This window comes from Eubalaena glacialis, chromosome 19 (assembly GCF_028564815.1).
Source record: "Eubalaena glacialis isolate mEubGla1 chromosome 19, mEubGla1.1.hap2.+ XY, whole genome shotgun sequence".
NCBI classification, from domain to species: Eukaryota; Metazoa; Chordata; class Mammalia; order Artiodactyla; family Balaenidae; genus Eubalaena; species Eubalaena glacialis.
This window is the reverse complement of record NC_083734.1, coordinates 16,635,328-16,648,347: the sequence shown is the minus strand read 5'-3', so window position 1 is coordinate 16,648,347 and position 13,020 is coordinate 16,635,328. Positions and strand designations below refer to the sequence as shown.

General features: G+C 49.3%; 1 protein-coding gene across 5 annotated transcripts in view; it reads right to left on the bottom strand.

The window, feature by feature from the left end:
- The window catches only part of MYO18A (myosin XVIIIA), a 95,036-nt gene extending 86,098 nt beyond the window's left edge, over positions 1–8,938 (bottom strand). For 4 of the 5 annotated variants that reach the window (XM_061176609.1, XM_061176612.1, XM_061176610.1 and 1 more), the window contains exon 1: positions 8,835–8,938. The gene's annotated coding sequence lies outside the window, so the exon portion shown is untranslated. Of the gene's footprint in view, positions 1–6,571; positions 6,609–8,834 lie in introns of those variants that run through there. The other variant, XM_061176611.1, reaches the window with a different exon arrangement.
- Positions 8,939–13,020: the final 4,082 nt, after the last annotated feature.

Sequence of the window (13,020 nt, the reverse complement as noted above, 5' to 3'; positions counted from 1 at the left end):
CTGGCTAACTGCTTTCCCCCTGCCCAGCACCCTGACCCATGTGGCCCCTGAGAGATCAGAGTATCCTTTCTAGAGCAGCGCTGTCCACAAGAAATATAATTCAAGTCATATATGGAATTGTAAATTTTCTAGCAGCCATATTAAAAAAGGTAAAAAGAAACGGTTAAAATTAACTTTAACAATATACTTTATTTAATGTAGATATCCAAAATATTGTCATCTCAACACGTAACCTATGTAAAAAATATTGAGATATTTTACATTCTCTTTTCCGTATTAAGTCTTCGAAATCCAGTGCACATTTAACACTTAGAGCACATCTCAATTCAGACAAAACACATTTCAAGTATTCAACAGCCCTGTGCTTGCGGCTATTGGATTGGGCGGTGCAGTTCTAGAGAACTCTTGAGTTATAGAGCATATCCAAAGAGGTGGGAGATCTGGCCCAGTCACTGGCTCCCTGTGGACCTAGCAGGCACCCCTCTCCCCCTCTGACCTCCGTTCCTACCTGGTAAAACAAAGTTCCCTCTGAACTTTTTAGTTCTTAATGTTCCAAGCACAGTACCTGGGAGCAGGAAGACAGGAAATCTAGGGCCCAAGAATTGCAAAGCCAGGGACAGCCTCGGCTAGCTGAGCCTGGACTGATTCAGGGTGAAGGAGTGCCCGGCAACAGGCATCCTCTCTTCAGGGCTCTACTTTAATATAGGGGGTCTCTCCCTCTCCTCCTGAACGCTGATGGGGGTACGGACAGACCTACCATATGCTAGGATGCAAGATCTTTGGTTGGTCACTGCTCACCTTACCTCTCACCCATCACTACCTGCACTCTCTTAAAAGGCTAGTTTAGAAGATGGCTCCAGGGGGACATGTGGGGGAAATGAAGAAAGAAACCCACCTTGGGGACTTGGAGGGAACAAACCAATATCTCAGCCTCAGCCCAACCACAGAGAACCAAACCGCCTACAATGCTATCCCACCAAGACACCTTTTATGGTCTCCAATTCTCACTCTGCAATCCTTACCCAGTGCTGGCTCTTTGCTGGGGACTAGACATCTGAGCAGTATCAACGGAAAACAGCCCCCAGAATTCTAGAATCTTTGGGCTGTCTCGGCAAAAGCTTGTCCCTCACTGTCATTGCATCAGGCAGAAACAACAGACAGTCACAGCAGCAGCACAGAGGGACAGTGCTGGCAGGAAATGTTAGAAGATCTGGTATCTAGGCCTGGATCTGCCAACAAATCGCTAGGGGACCTTGAGTCTGTCACTTTGCTCAAGGTTGGACTAAATGATCTAGGTCTCTTCTAGCTATAAAATTCCAAATATTTAAGTCTCTTGTGGACATAGGTTATTTATTAACTTTCTGCCAAAGTCACCCCTCTCATCCCAACCCTGGGGCCTTTGGAGACTAGGTCCATTTCAGCCTTTCCCTCATCAGCCCTGTCCTGCCACTGTTATCTACACAGCTCACAAGGTACCCCTTCCCCACTGTTGTCCCTACAATTGCCAGGCCTGGCTGTGGCCTGGGTTCTCTCCTGTGCCACATGTCTAGGGCTACCTGCAACCTCCCCCTCCAGGGTCAGACTTGCAGTATAGCTGCAGCTGCCCCTATGCATCTCAGAGCCCAATTTGCCAGAGACCTGGGCTCTGTCAACTTCCTGTGGACCTTGGACTTTCCCGCATCTCCTGTCCTTAGGTCCAAAGTCTCCAGCAGCAATCACTACCTCCCCACTCCCATTCCAGGCTGCAGTTTCTACCTGCCTCCCCTTCATCTCTTACCCCCCCACTGAAGGTAACCTTACAGTTTTTCTGACCTCCTTCTCTGCCTTTCACCCCTCACCCTACTCCAGGAGGCCTTTCCTAATTTTAAGTGGAGGGAAGGTCTGTGTGTAAATTAGGGTATGTACCTAAATCATCTTGACCCTACTATCCCCCAAATCAAAGCAAAGTACCACTGAATCAGTCAACTCAGCTGCTTTATTACTTTAAGACAGAAAGCATTTTGAGGGCAAGGACCTTTCAATTCAAGTATGCAACTATCAATTCATCAACAGGAGAAACAATTTACATATTCATATCATGGAATACTACTCAGCAATAAAAAGGAAACTACTACTGATACACACAATAGGGATGAATCTCAAAAACATCTGTTAAGTGACTGTAAAAGAAGACTTTGACATACTGGTATGGTACTTTTTATATGAATTTCTAGTATAGGCAAAAGTAACCCATGGTGAAAAAAAATCAACAGTGGTTACCTCTGGGAAGTGGGGGTGGAGTGGGAATGGGGATTACCTGAGAAAGGGCATGAGGGAACTTTCCGGGGTAATGTTCATGTTACATATCTTGATAAGGGTTTGGGTTGACAGATGTATACATTTTGTCAATTGTCATCAAATAGTGCACATAAGATTAGTGTATTTCATTGTATGAAATATTCACTCAAAAGAAGAAAAGAACGGTAAACAAATATCGAACTCTAGTTAATGATATGTATGCTAACGTACTGGGGGCAACGTATATTGGTGTCTGCAATTTACTCTGAGATGCATCAAAAATATAAGATGCCTTGAGGGTTGGATCAAGGGATAAAGATGTGATAAACAAGGACAGTAAAGTGTTCACTGTAGAGTCTAGGAGATGGGGTGTTCACTGTAAAACTCTTTAACTTTTCTAAATGTTTGCAGAGCCTTGTGATAAAATGTTGGGAAAAGTATGTATTTATCAAGCACCTACTAAATGCAGGGGATATAAAGATAAATAAAACCCATGAAAGAGTTTAGGCTTCAGATGTCAGGTAACAAAGCTGAAAACAAATTCGGGTTAACAGCGATGCAATCTTGGGCAAGTCACTTAAGGCCTCTGTGCCTCTATTTTCCCATTTTTTTAATGGAAATAATAGTACCTACCACATAAGGCATGGGAATTAAATGAAATATGTATATATGCCCTTCATATAATGCCTAGACCAGACTAAGTCCTCAAGAATGGTACCCAGTGGTAGCAAGGCACATTCATGCCATCTTAATGGGATGGTAGAGAGGATAATAAAGTACACAAATGACTATCAGCACACATATGACTAAAATAAGTCTAGACATACAATCTTAATGCTGGACAGAACCTTTATATATGGAAAGTAAAGCCCAAAGAAGTGAAGGCAATCCAGTTAGCACACGGCCAAGCTGGATCACACTGGCTCGAGTGCAGAGGCCCCATATAACTACTGCCAAGATAAGGACAGGCAATTCATAGATGCAGAAATACAAATGGCCGGGCTTCCCTGGTGGCGCAGTGGTTGAGAATCTGCCTGCCAATGCAGGAGACACGGGTTCGAGCCCTGGTCTGGGAAGATCCCACATGCCGCGGAGCAAATGGGCCCGTGAGCCACAATTACTGAGCCTGCGCGTCTGGAGCCTGTGCTCCGCAACAAGAGAGGCCGCGATAGTGAGAGGCCCGCGCACCGCGATGAAGAGTGGCCCCCGCTTGCCACAACTAGAGAAAGCCCTCGCACAGAAACGAAGATCCAACACAGCCATAAATAAATAAATAAATAAATAAATAAAAAAAATAAAAAGAAATACAAATGGCCAACAAACATGAACAGGTATTCAGCCTGAGTAACAGTCACAGCTGTGTGAAATAAAACAGAGGTATACTGCGTTCACTTAGCAGTTTAGTAAAAACTACCAAGCTAACATCAATCAATTAGAGGACGAGAAGCAGGGTGTCCCAAATGTGTTGCTGGGAATATAAGTTGATAAAAGGAGGGCAAGTGTGTGGTATCTATGAAAATATTTAAAGGTACATATTCTTTGACAGGGCCATTCCATTTATAGGACATCTACAGATATATTCACACAATAAACATAGCTAATCTTTGCAGCACAATAATCATGGCTAATCTTTGCTATTTCATAACAGCAAAATTCTGTCTCTATAAATGTCCATCACTAGGGGAGTGGCTAAATTATAGAACTTAGCAGTTATTTGAAAGAATGAGGTAGATTTGTGTATACTGACCTGGAAAGATTCTATACTATATTGTTAAGTGAAAAAAGAAAGTTGCCAGATAGTATACAATTTTCACTAAAATTTTTTAAACTATGTATATGTGTACATATATATACATGCACATTATGTATAATATTTGCATATGCATAGAAAAATGTATGCTCTGGGGAAGAGACAAGGATTTTGGAAGGGTCAAAGTAGACTTGTGTTTTGTCTACATTTTAAAATTTATTGACAGTGAGAATATTTAGCTGGTAGGGGTGTGTGTGTGTGTACACTTAAGCCTGGGGGCTTTAGATAGTGGGATTATGTATAATTTTTCTTCTACTTTTCTTCACGCCCTTTATTTCCCACAGAAAGAAAATTTATATAAAATTCTATTTATATAACATATAAGTATTAAACTATAAATACATAATACATAAAATATTCATAACAAGCTTTTAAAAAATAGTCTGGAAAGATCCATTACACAAATATATCAGTGATTTTTCTCTGTGGAATAGTGGCAAAGAGGGGTAACACTTCAACTTTCTACCTCGTAGACCTGCTACAGATAAAACCTTTTTTTAGCATGTTACTTTTGTGATTTTAAAGATCAAAGAAGAAAAAAGGAAGGTGTGACAAAGTAATAAGCAATCCATTTGGCATTAAAGCTGTAAACGGGTTTGCAACTGGCAAGTTCAAAGCTGGCCATCTCATGCTTTGAAAATGTTTCAGTGACTTGGGGGACTTGGTTAAAATAGATCTCACTAGTGTCTTGTGGCTTTAAGTGGGGACAGATTTAAATGGGTCACCCTGCAGCTGGCAAAGTAGAAACCCCAGGAAATGGAAACTATAACGTTAGAATCCCAAGACAAGGGCGCCCAGACTTGGCTGCTGTGGGTGTATACTTAAAACGGCCAGTCCTCCCACCCTCGACCACACTCATAAATAAATACAAAGGAAATACTTTCCCAAGAGAGCCGGCCTCTCTCCCTTGGCCTCTGACCTCCCTGAGCGGCCGTTTCCTACCGCCCCGAGGCCTTGATGGGGCGCTCGCCCGCCCGCCCGCCCGCCCGGACCGAGGAATTGCACGAGTGGCCCAGGGGGGCTCGCCCGGCCCGGGCAGCGCAGGGTGACGCCTGTCGCCGCCGCCGTGGAGCTTCTTGCCGGCGGTCCTGCTGAGCCCCGCCGCGGCCCATGACTCACTGCCAGGTCACATGGAGCTTCTCTGGCTCCAGGTGTGCTCACTCACTCCGTCTGCACGCTTCTCACATGACATCAGCCGGCCCGGCCGCCCGGCCGCCGGCTCCCTGCCCTGCCCGCCGCAGCGCCGGGAACCCTCGGCCCTGGGCACCTCCAGGCAGCCGGGCCGGCGCAGACGCAGCCCCGCGGCGCCTCCGCTGCGATACCGTCTCCCCTGGAACGCAACAATCCCGCAGGCCCCGGGAGAAACGAGAGCGGGAGACGTGCCAGCAGCCCGGCCAGGTCCCCGGTGGCTTTTCCAGATGCACCTCCTTGGCCCCCCGCGGGGCCTGCCACAGCCCGCTGGGCGCTAAGCTCAGCTAACACCCCAACACCCCACCTCCTGTGTGACCTTGAGCAAGTCCCGTCCTCTCTCTAGACCTCAGCTATTTCAACTCTAAAATCTCCATGGTCCTGAGACTTCAGACTTGGCCTTCGCTGAAGAGGTATTCTGCTCAACCACAAACTTGAGGTTCTAATCCCGCTCTCCCTCTGATTTGCTGTGTGACCTACAGCCCATTATCCAACATCTCTGAATACTAGAGAATAACAAAAATAATTCCTTGTAAGTGACTATAAAGTACCTGGCTGCGAGAAAGGGCCCTGGGCCCTGTAAAATCATCAGTCCACAATTTAAACTGCTGCCTGACTGTAAACTATTTGAAATGTCAAGGGAATGTGGATAATTTACAAGCCACACAATTCCTACCTCAAGAGAAAGGGCAGGAAAGTGAGGGGCGGAGGGTGAGGGTGTTTCCAAGTCTGCTCCCCACCCTTCCCAATCCAGTTCCCACTACTGCACCACCCCACCCTCTAATTCAGGCTGCCTCAGAAAATGGTGATGGGGGGTGAGGTGCAGTGAGAAGATCTTAAAGAACCCCGGGGCCTGACCCAAAGCAGAACTTAAAAGCTCCATCAAGCCCCCAACCCAAGTCCTGGGGAAACCTGTTAATCATAGCACAGGGTGGGCCCACCTCCCAACCCCTCAAACCTTTAAACTATATCAGGCCAGAGCCCCTCAGCTTTACCCACCATACCCAGGAGAGGCCTAGGACAAGGCCTGGGGCTCAGAGCCACCAACAGGACCCTGCTCACGTGGATGCTCGGACTCCAGTCTGTGGTATCCACTCCAGGTGAGGGAGGTCTGGCTGGGGACAGACCTCTGGTTGAGAAGGAGTAAGAACAGCCCTGCTGCCCTGGAGACCTGTGACACAGCAAGTCTGGATCAAGCCTTCCTGAGTTCCAACAACTCCCTGCTCCACCCAAGAGGGTGGATTCTCCCTTTCACACAAGCCCCACTTCTGCCCCTCCCAGTCCACCTTCAGGTACCTGCCACTGGGGGACCCTGGAGTTTTCAGGCCCAGCTTCTGAAGACACATGCACCCCTCAATGAGCAGCCTCAAGCTAGGCCAGTGAAGCGGGCTCCAGGCAACAGGCTGGCTGTCCAGACTGCCAGGCAGTGAGGTTGAGGGACCAGGCAGGAGTCAGGAAGGGCACAATCCACCTGAAGGTTTCTGAGGAGAGCCTGGATCATGAGAGGAAGCCCTCGGGCACACACCCTGGCACCTGAGCCAGGCCAGGAGACAGGAGTAAACAAACTAGATATTCAGAGCTGCCAGGCGCCAGGTCATCGACTGTTCAAAGCTCAAAGCTCCCACAGGAAGTGACCATCAGCATTCTACCCCTTCCTCACCCACCTTCCACTCCCACCTGTGACACTTCTCATTCCCCTAACCCCCCAACACAATAGCTTCCCCCATCATCTTCCTGGAATTGAGGCCCCAACTCCAATGTTCCCAACCCCAAATGTACAAGCACACCTCCACCCGAAGCTATATATAACCAGTCATGTCCAGCAACCAGGAGGATGTTTCCTGGAAAGTCCTCATCACAAAAGGACAGAGGGGAAGCTGAGGAGGTGGCAGGCCACTGACAAAGAGCCAGTGAGGTCTGTCCGGAAACCAGAGACCTCAAGAGAGCAACTTTCAATATCTCCAACCAGAAAGTAGCCCCTGAGTTAATAGGGTGGGGAACATGAGGCAAGGCCAACTCCATTGCCATGACAACAGGATACCAAACTGCCCAAGAAAAGGGCTCCAGACCTGGTAAGCACATGGAAAGGCAGCTTGAACCTCTAGGTTCAATGTCTTGCTAAGGTGTTCTTGCTCTTAATCACCTGGACAACCTTCCGTCCCTTCCAGCATGGCCGCAGTGCATACACACTCGGCACCGTTTGCTCTTCATAGGGGGATTTACTAGGCCTCCTCAGCCACAGACATGCTAGGCACTCCAAAAGACAAAACGAACCTACATAAATCATTGGCAAGGTGAAGAGGCGAGGGAATCCAATTCCATAATTTGGGGGGACCATCTGAGGGCAGGAAGGCCCTAGGCAGGAAAGCTCTTCCCAGGAAGCACCATCGCAGGCCTCCCTACACAAACACAAACCATAAGGACACTGCCAAACACATGCCCCATTGGCCAAGGGACCAGGCAAAAGGAATACCGCTTAAAAAACGAACTGGCAGCCTCCCCCATCCTCACCCTCCCCGTCAGCTCATTCTGGCCGGCAGCCTTTCCAACTAATCAGCAGGACACACGTGCCTTGCAACAGGGTGACACCCCCATCCCCCACTGCACCCCTACCCCCAAACAAAGCTCCAGTGTGCGGTGTGTCCCTGCAGGCCTTATCTCAGCCAGGAACAGGACCCACTCCTCACCAGGCTTGGTACCAGCGGCACCCCCAACAAGGGGGTGGGGGGCAGCGAACCTTACCATCTCCCCTTCCCATTGGCGAAGCAACTGGCATGACAGGTTCGCAGGGCGGGGCATGAGGGCAGTCTCTCCCAGAGGCCTGGGGCAGGCAGTCCAACCTTCCCACACGCACCCCACCCCTTGGCAGGGAGAGGTGAGGTGAGCAGCCATTCGCAGGGGACAGCTGGCACGCCCTAATCCCCAAAGCCTACCGTTCACCCACCCGCCCCCCGTCTTCTGTCCCAAGGGTAGGGGGCCCAGGGAAGCAGGGTCTCCATTGTTTTGCCAGCTGTCTGGCAGCTGCTCCTTTGAGAGGAGTCCGGTGTCGGCCTGGCAGTGAAAGGGTGAAGGCCGCTGGGAGGGATAAAGGGCTCGGTGGAGGTGCTCGCCTTCCCCGCTGCCTTCCTCAGAGCCTCGGTCCGTCAGTCTGTCTGGGGGGCCTGGGCCTGGCCTCGAGAAGCCCCCTTCCCACCGGGCTGCAGCCTCCACTCCGCAGCTCGGGGCCACCTGGGCTCCCCCGAGCCCCGAACCGCACCCCCCCCAAACTGGCCACCCTGTCCGGCCTCCCCGCGCCCCTCGAGATGGCAAAAGGGGCCGGAGCTCGCCCTCCCGCCCCCCTCCCGGTCGGCCCCGCGTCCCCGGCGCCGAGCTGCGCGGCATGGCCAGGGACCGGAGCCGGGAGTCCGGGCCGCCGCTTCCAGGGGACAGGGGAGGAGGAGGAGCCGGCGGGCCCCGCCGCCCGCCCGCCTTCCCGGCCCGAGCCCGCCCCGCCGCCCCCCCACCCCCACCCCGGGCCCGGCCCGCTACCGAGCGGCCACCCCCGCCGCCCCGCACTCACCGGCCGCCGGAGCCCGCCCGGCAGGCAGCAGGAGCGGAGACGCGGCATCCAGCGGCCCCGGCCCGGTCCGGGCAGGAGCGCAGCACGGCGCAGCGCAGCGCCGCCCCCCGCGGCCGCACGAGCCGAGCCGAAAGGGAGCTCCCTGCTGGCGGCTCCGGGGATAAACGGCCGGCCTTCCTGGCAGCGCCTGGGCGCGCCTCCAGAGCGGGCCAGGCCGGCACCGGGAGCTGCCCTGGAGGCCTTGGTCCGGGTCCGAGAGGCCCTGCCTGGAGGTCCTGTCTGCACTGGGCACTGGGGGCTGCTGAGCGTGCGCAGGGCAGGCCCCGGGGTCATGCTGAATGTATAGAACAGGCTCTGTCCGCGGCAGGCACTGGTGGACTCTGCTGGCTGTGTCCAGGAGGGTGCTGCCCAGGACAGTGCTGTCCAGAGAGGACAACTGAGCCTCGCGGGCCACATCGTCCCAGGGTGGTTCTGCAGAGACAGACATAGGGTGCTGCTGGAGGATGCCAGATGGCCTAGTCCAAAGCAGGCACTGCCAGCCATGCCCAAGGTGGCACTGGAAGAATGTACTCCCCAAGGTGGACACAGCCTCCTGGTGGCTTGGCCTGAGAGAGCCCTGCCTCAGGTGGAGCTGCCTAAGGGATGAGCCAAGGCCCAGGAGTCATACCCATAAGTGGCACTCACTCCCCAAAGGAGTCCAGCAATGCCAAGAATAACAGCTTTCAGAAGCTCTTTGGAATGAGGTCTGCCCCTGGGTCCTCATGTCCTATCAATATCGGGTGAGCTGCTCTACCCATTGAGAAGGAATTTTAGACTTTCTGGAAGAGGCCAGAGACATTTAGAGACCAGACCTCCAAGATAGGTGCTATGCCTTGAGCTGAGAGAGGTGGGCATTTCTACGGGCAGTGTCCATACTGAAGGGAGGTACCCCAGAACATGGAAGAAACTGAGTGGGGTGGTGCAGGAAAAAGGATGTAGCAGACAAGGGCAGCTGCCTCCATAAACAGCCCAACCAGGAACTTCTGGCAGGGGTGGCCCAACCTGACAGACCAGGGAAGGTTCAAGCAAGGGGGCTCAGGAGCTAAGAGCTGAGTAAGAACTGAGAGATCCTGAGGAATAGACCAAACCCAGAATGTGCATTTTGGATAAAGGAATAGCATGTAACCCAAACTCAATGCAACACACTTTTACTGAGATCCTGCTAAGTGCTAAGTGCAGCACACTCTGAGGGACATAGAGCTATCAGACCTGGAGCCTCTCTCCAGGGAACTCACATGGTGAGGGCGGGGGCTGGTAGTGAACTTTGACTGCAGTGGGATTCACCACACTGTCATCCCTTGGATGATGAGATGACGCTATAATGGATGGCTTATTTGGCTGGAGGAATGAAAGAAAGCTGCTCTGAGGACATGACATTTGAGCGGAACCTTGGAAGCTAAGTAGGACAATGACGATCACTATTGCTTTCTGAGCAGCTACTATGTGCTAGACACTATCTCTATTCCTCACAACAAACGTATGAGGGAGACATTTTTTTTAAAGATTTTTTTGATGTGGGCCATTTTTAAAGCCTATATTGAATTTGTTACAATATTGCTTCTGTTTTATATTTTTTGGTTTTTTGGCCACGAGGCATGTGAGATCTTAGCCCCCTGACCATGGATCAAACCCACACCCCTGCATTGGAAGGCGAAGTCTTAACCGTTGGACCACCACTGAAGTCCCCAAGGGAGACATAATTTTTATAGATAGGGATTGAGTGCATGGACTCGGGAGCCAGGTTGCCTGGGTTCAAATTCCAGCTCGGTCAAGTCTAGCTGTGTTACTCTGGGTGACTTAAAAACCTCTCTGTGCCTCAGTTTCTTTATCTGAAAAAGTGGGCTAATAATGCCTGCCTCAAAGTTTATTTTGAAAATCAAATGAGTTTAGTGTTTCAACAAATGTTGCTGGAACAGCTGGACATCCACAGGCAAAAAGAGAGAGTCTGGGCTTCCCTGGTGGCGCAGTGGTTGAGAATCTGCCTGCCAATGCAGGGGACACGGGTTCGAGCCCTGGTCTGGGAAGATCCCACATGCCGTGGAGCAGCTAGGCCCGTGAGCCACAACTACTGAGCCTGCGCGTCTGGAGCCTGTGCTCCGCAACAAGAGAGGCCGCGATAGTGAGAGGCCCGCGCACCACGATGAAGAGTGGCCCCCGCTTGCCACAACCAGAGAAAGCCCTCGCACAGAAACGAAGAGCCAACACAGCCAAAAATAAATAAATAAATTAAAAAAAAAAAAAAGTGGTCCAAAAATTAAAAAAAAAAGAGAGAGTCTAAACACAGACCTTACACCCTTCACAAAAATTAAAATGACTCATAGACCTAAATGTAAAAGACAAATACACAAAACTGCTAGACGATACCATAGGAGGAAACCTAGATGACCTTGGCTACAGCAATGATTTTTTGCATACAACACCAAGGACGTTTGTGAAAGAAAGAACTGGTAAGCTGGACTTCATTAAAATTAAAAACTTCTGCTCCATAAAAGACAATGTCAAGAGAACGAGACGACAGGCCACAGACTGGGAGAAAATATTTGCAAAAGACACGTCTAATAAAGAACTGTTATCCAAAATAAACAAAGAACTCTTAAAACGCATCAATAAGAAAACAAACAATCTGATTTAAAAATGGGCCAAAGACCTGAACAGTCACTTCACCAAAGAAGATATACAGATGGCAAATAAGCATTTGAAAAAATACTCTACATCACGTGTCATAGAGAATTGCAAATTAAAACAACGAGGTACTATTACACACCTAATAGAAAGGCCAAACTCCAGAACACTGACAACACCAAATGCTGGTGGGAATGTGGGGCAACAGGAACGCTCATTCGTTGCTGGTGGGAACGCACAATGGCACAGCCACTGTGGAAGACAGTTTGGCAGTTTTGGGTTTTTCTTTTAACTTTATTTATTTTTTATACAGCAGGTTCTTATTAGTTATCTGTGTTATACATATTAGTGTGTACATGTCAATCCCAATCTCCCAGTTCATCCCACCGCCACCCCCCCCACCCCCGCTTTCCCCCCTTGGTGTCCATACGTTTGTTCTCTACCTCTGTGTCTCACTCTCTGCCCTGCAAACCGGTTCATCTGTACCATTTTTCTAGATTCCACATACATGCATTAATATACGATATTTGTTTTTCTCTTTCTGACTTACTTCACTCTGTATGACAGTCGCTAGGTCCATCCACGTCTCTACAAATGACCCAATTTCGTTCCTTTTTAAGGCTGAGTAATATTCCATTGTATATATGTACCACAACTTCTTTATCCATCCGTCTGCCGATGGGCATTTAGGTTGCTTCCATGTCCTGGCTATTGTAAATAGTGCTGCAATGAACATTGGGGTGCATGTGTCTTTTTGAATTATGGTTTTCTCTGGGTATATGCCCAGTAGTGGGATTGCTGGGTCATATGGTAGTTCTATTTTTAGTTTTTTAAGGAACCTCCATACTGTTTTCCATAGTGGCTGTATCAATTTACATTCCCACCAACAGTGCAAGAAGGGTTCCCTTTTCTCCACACCCTCTCCAGCATTTGTTGTTTGTGGATTTTCTGATGATGCAGTTTGGCAGTTTCTTATACAACTAAAGACACTCTTCCCATATGACCCAGAAATTGTCCTCCTTGTTCTTTACCCAATGGAGTTGAAAACTTATATCCATACAAAAACCTGCACACGGATATAACAGCTTTATTTATAATTGCTAAAACTTATAAGCAACCAAGATGTCCTTCAGTAGCTGAATGGTTAAACTGTGGTACATCCAGACAATGGATTATTATTCAGAAACCAGCTATCAAGCCATGAAAAGACATGGAGGAAACAAATGCTTATTACTAAGTGAAAGAAATCAATCTGACAAGGCTATATGATTCCAACTCTGTGACATCCTGGAAAAGGTAAAACTATGGAGACAATAAAAAGATCAGCTGTTGTCAGGATTGGGGTAAGGGAGGGATGAATAGGCGGAGCACAGAGGATTTTTAGGGCAGTGAAACTACTCTATATGATACTACAATGATGGATGCATGTCGTTATACATTTATCCAAATCCACAGAATGTACAACACCAAGAGTGAACCCCAATGTAAACTGCAGACTTTGGGTGATGATGATGTGTCAATGTAG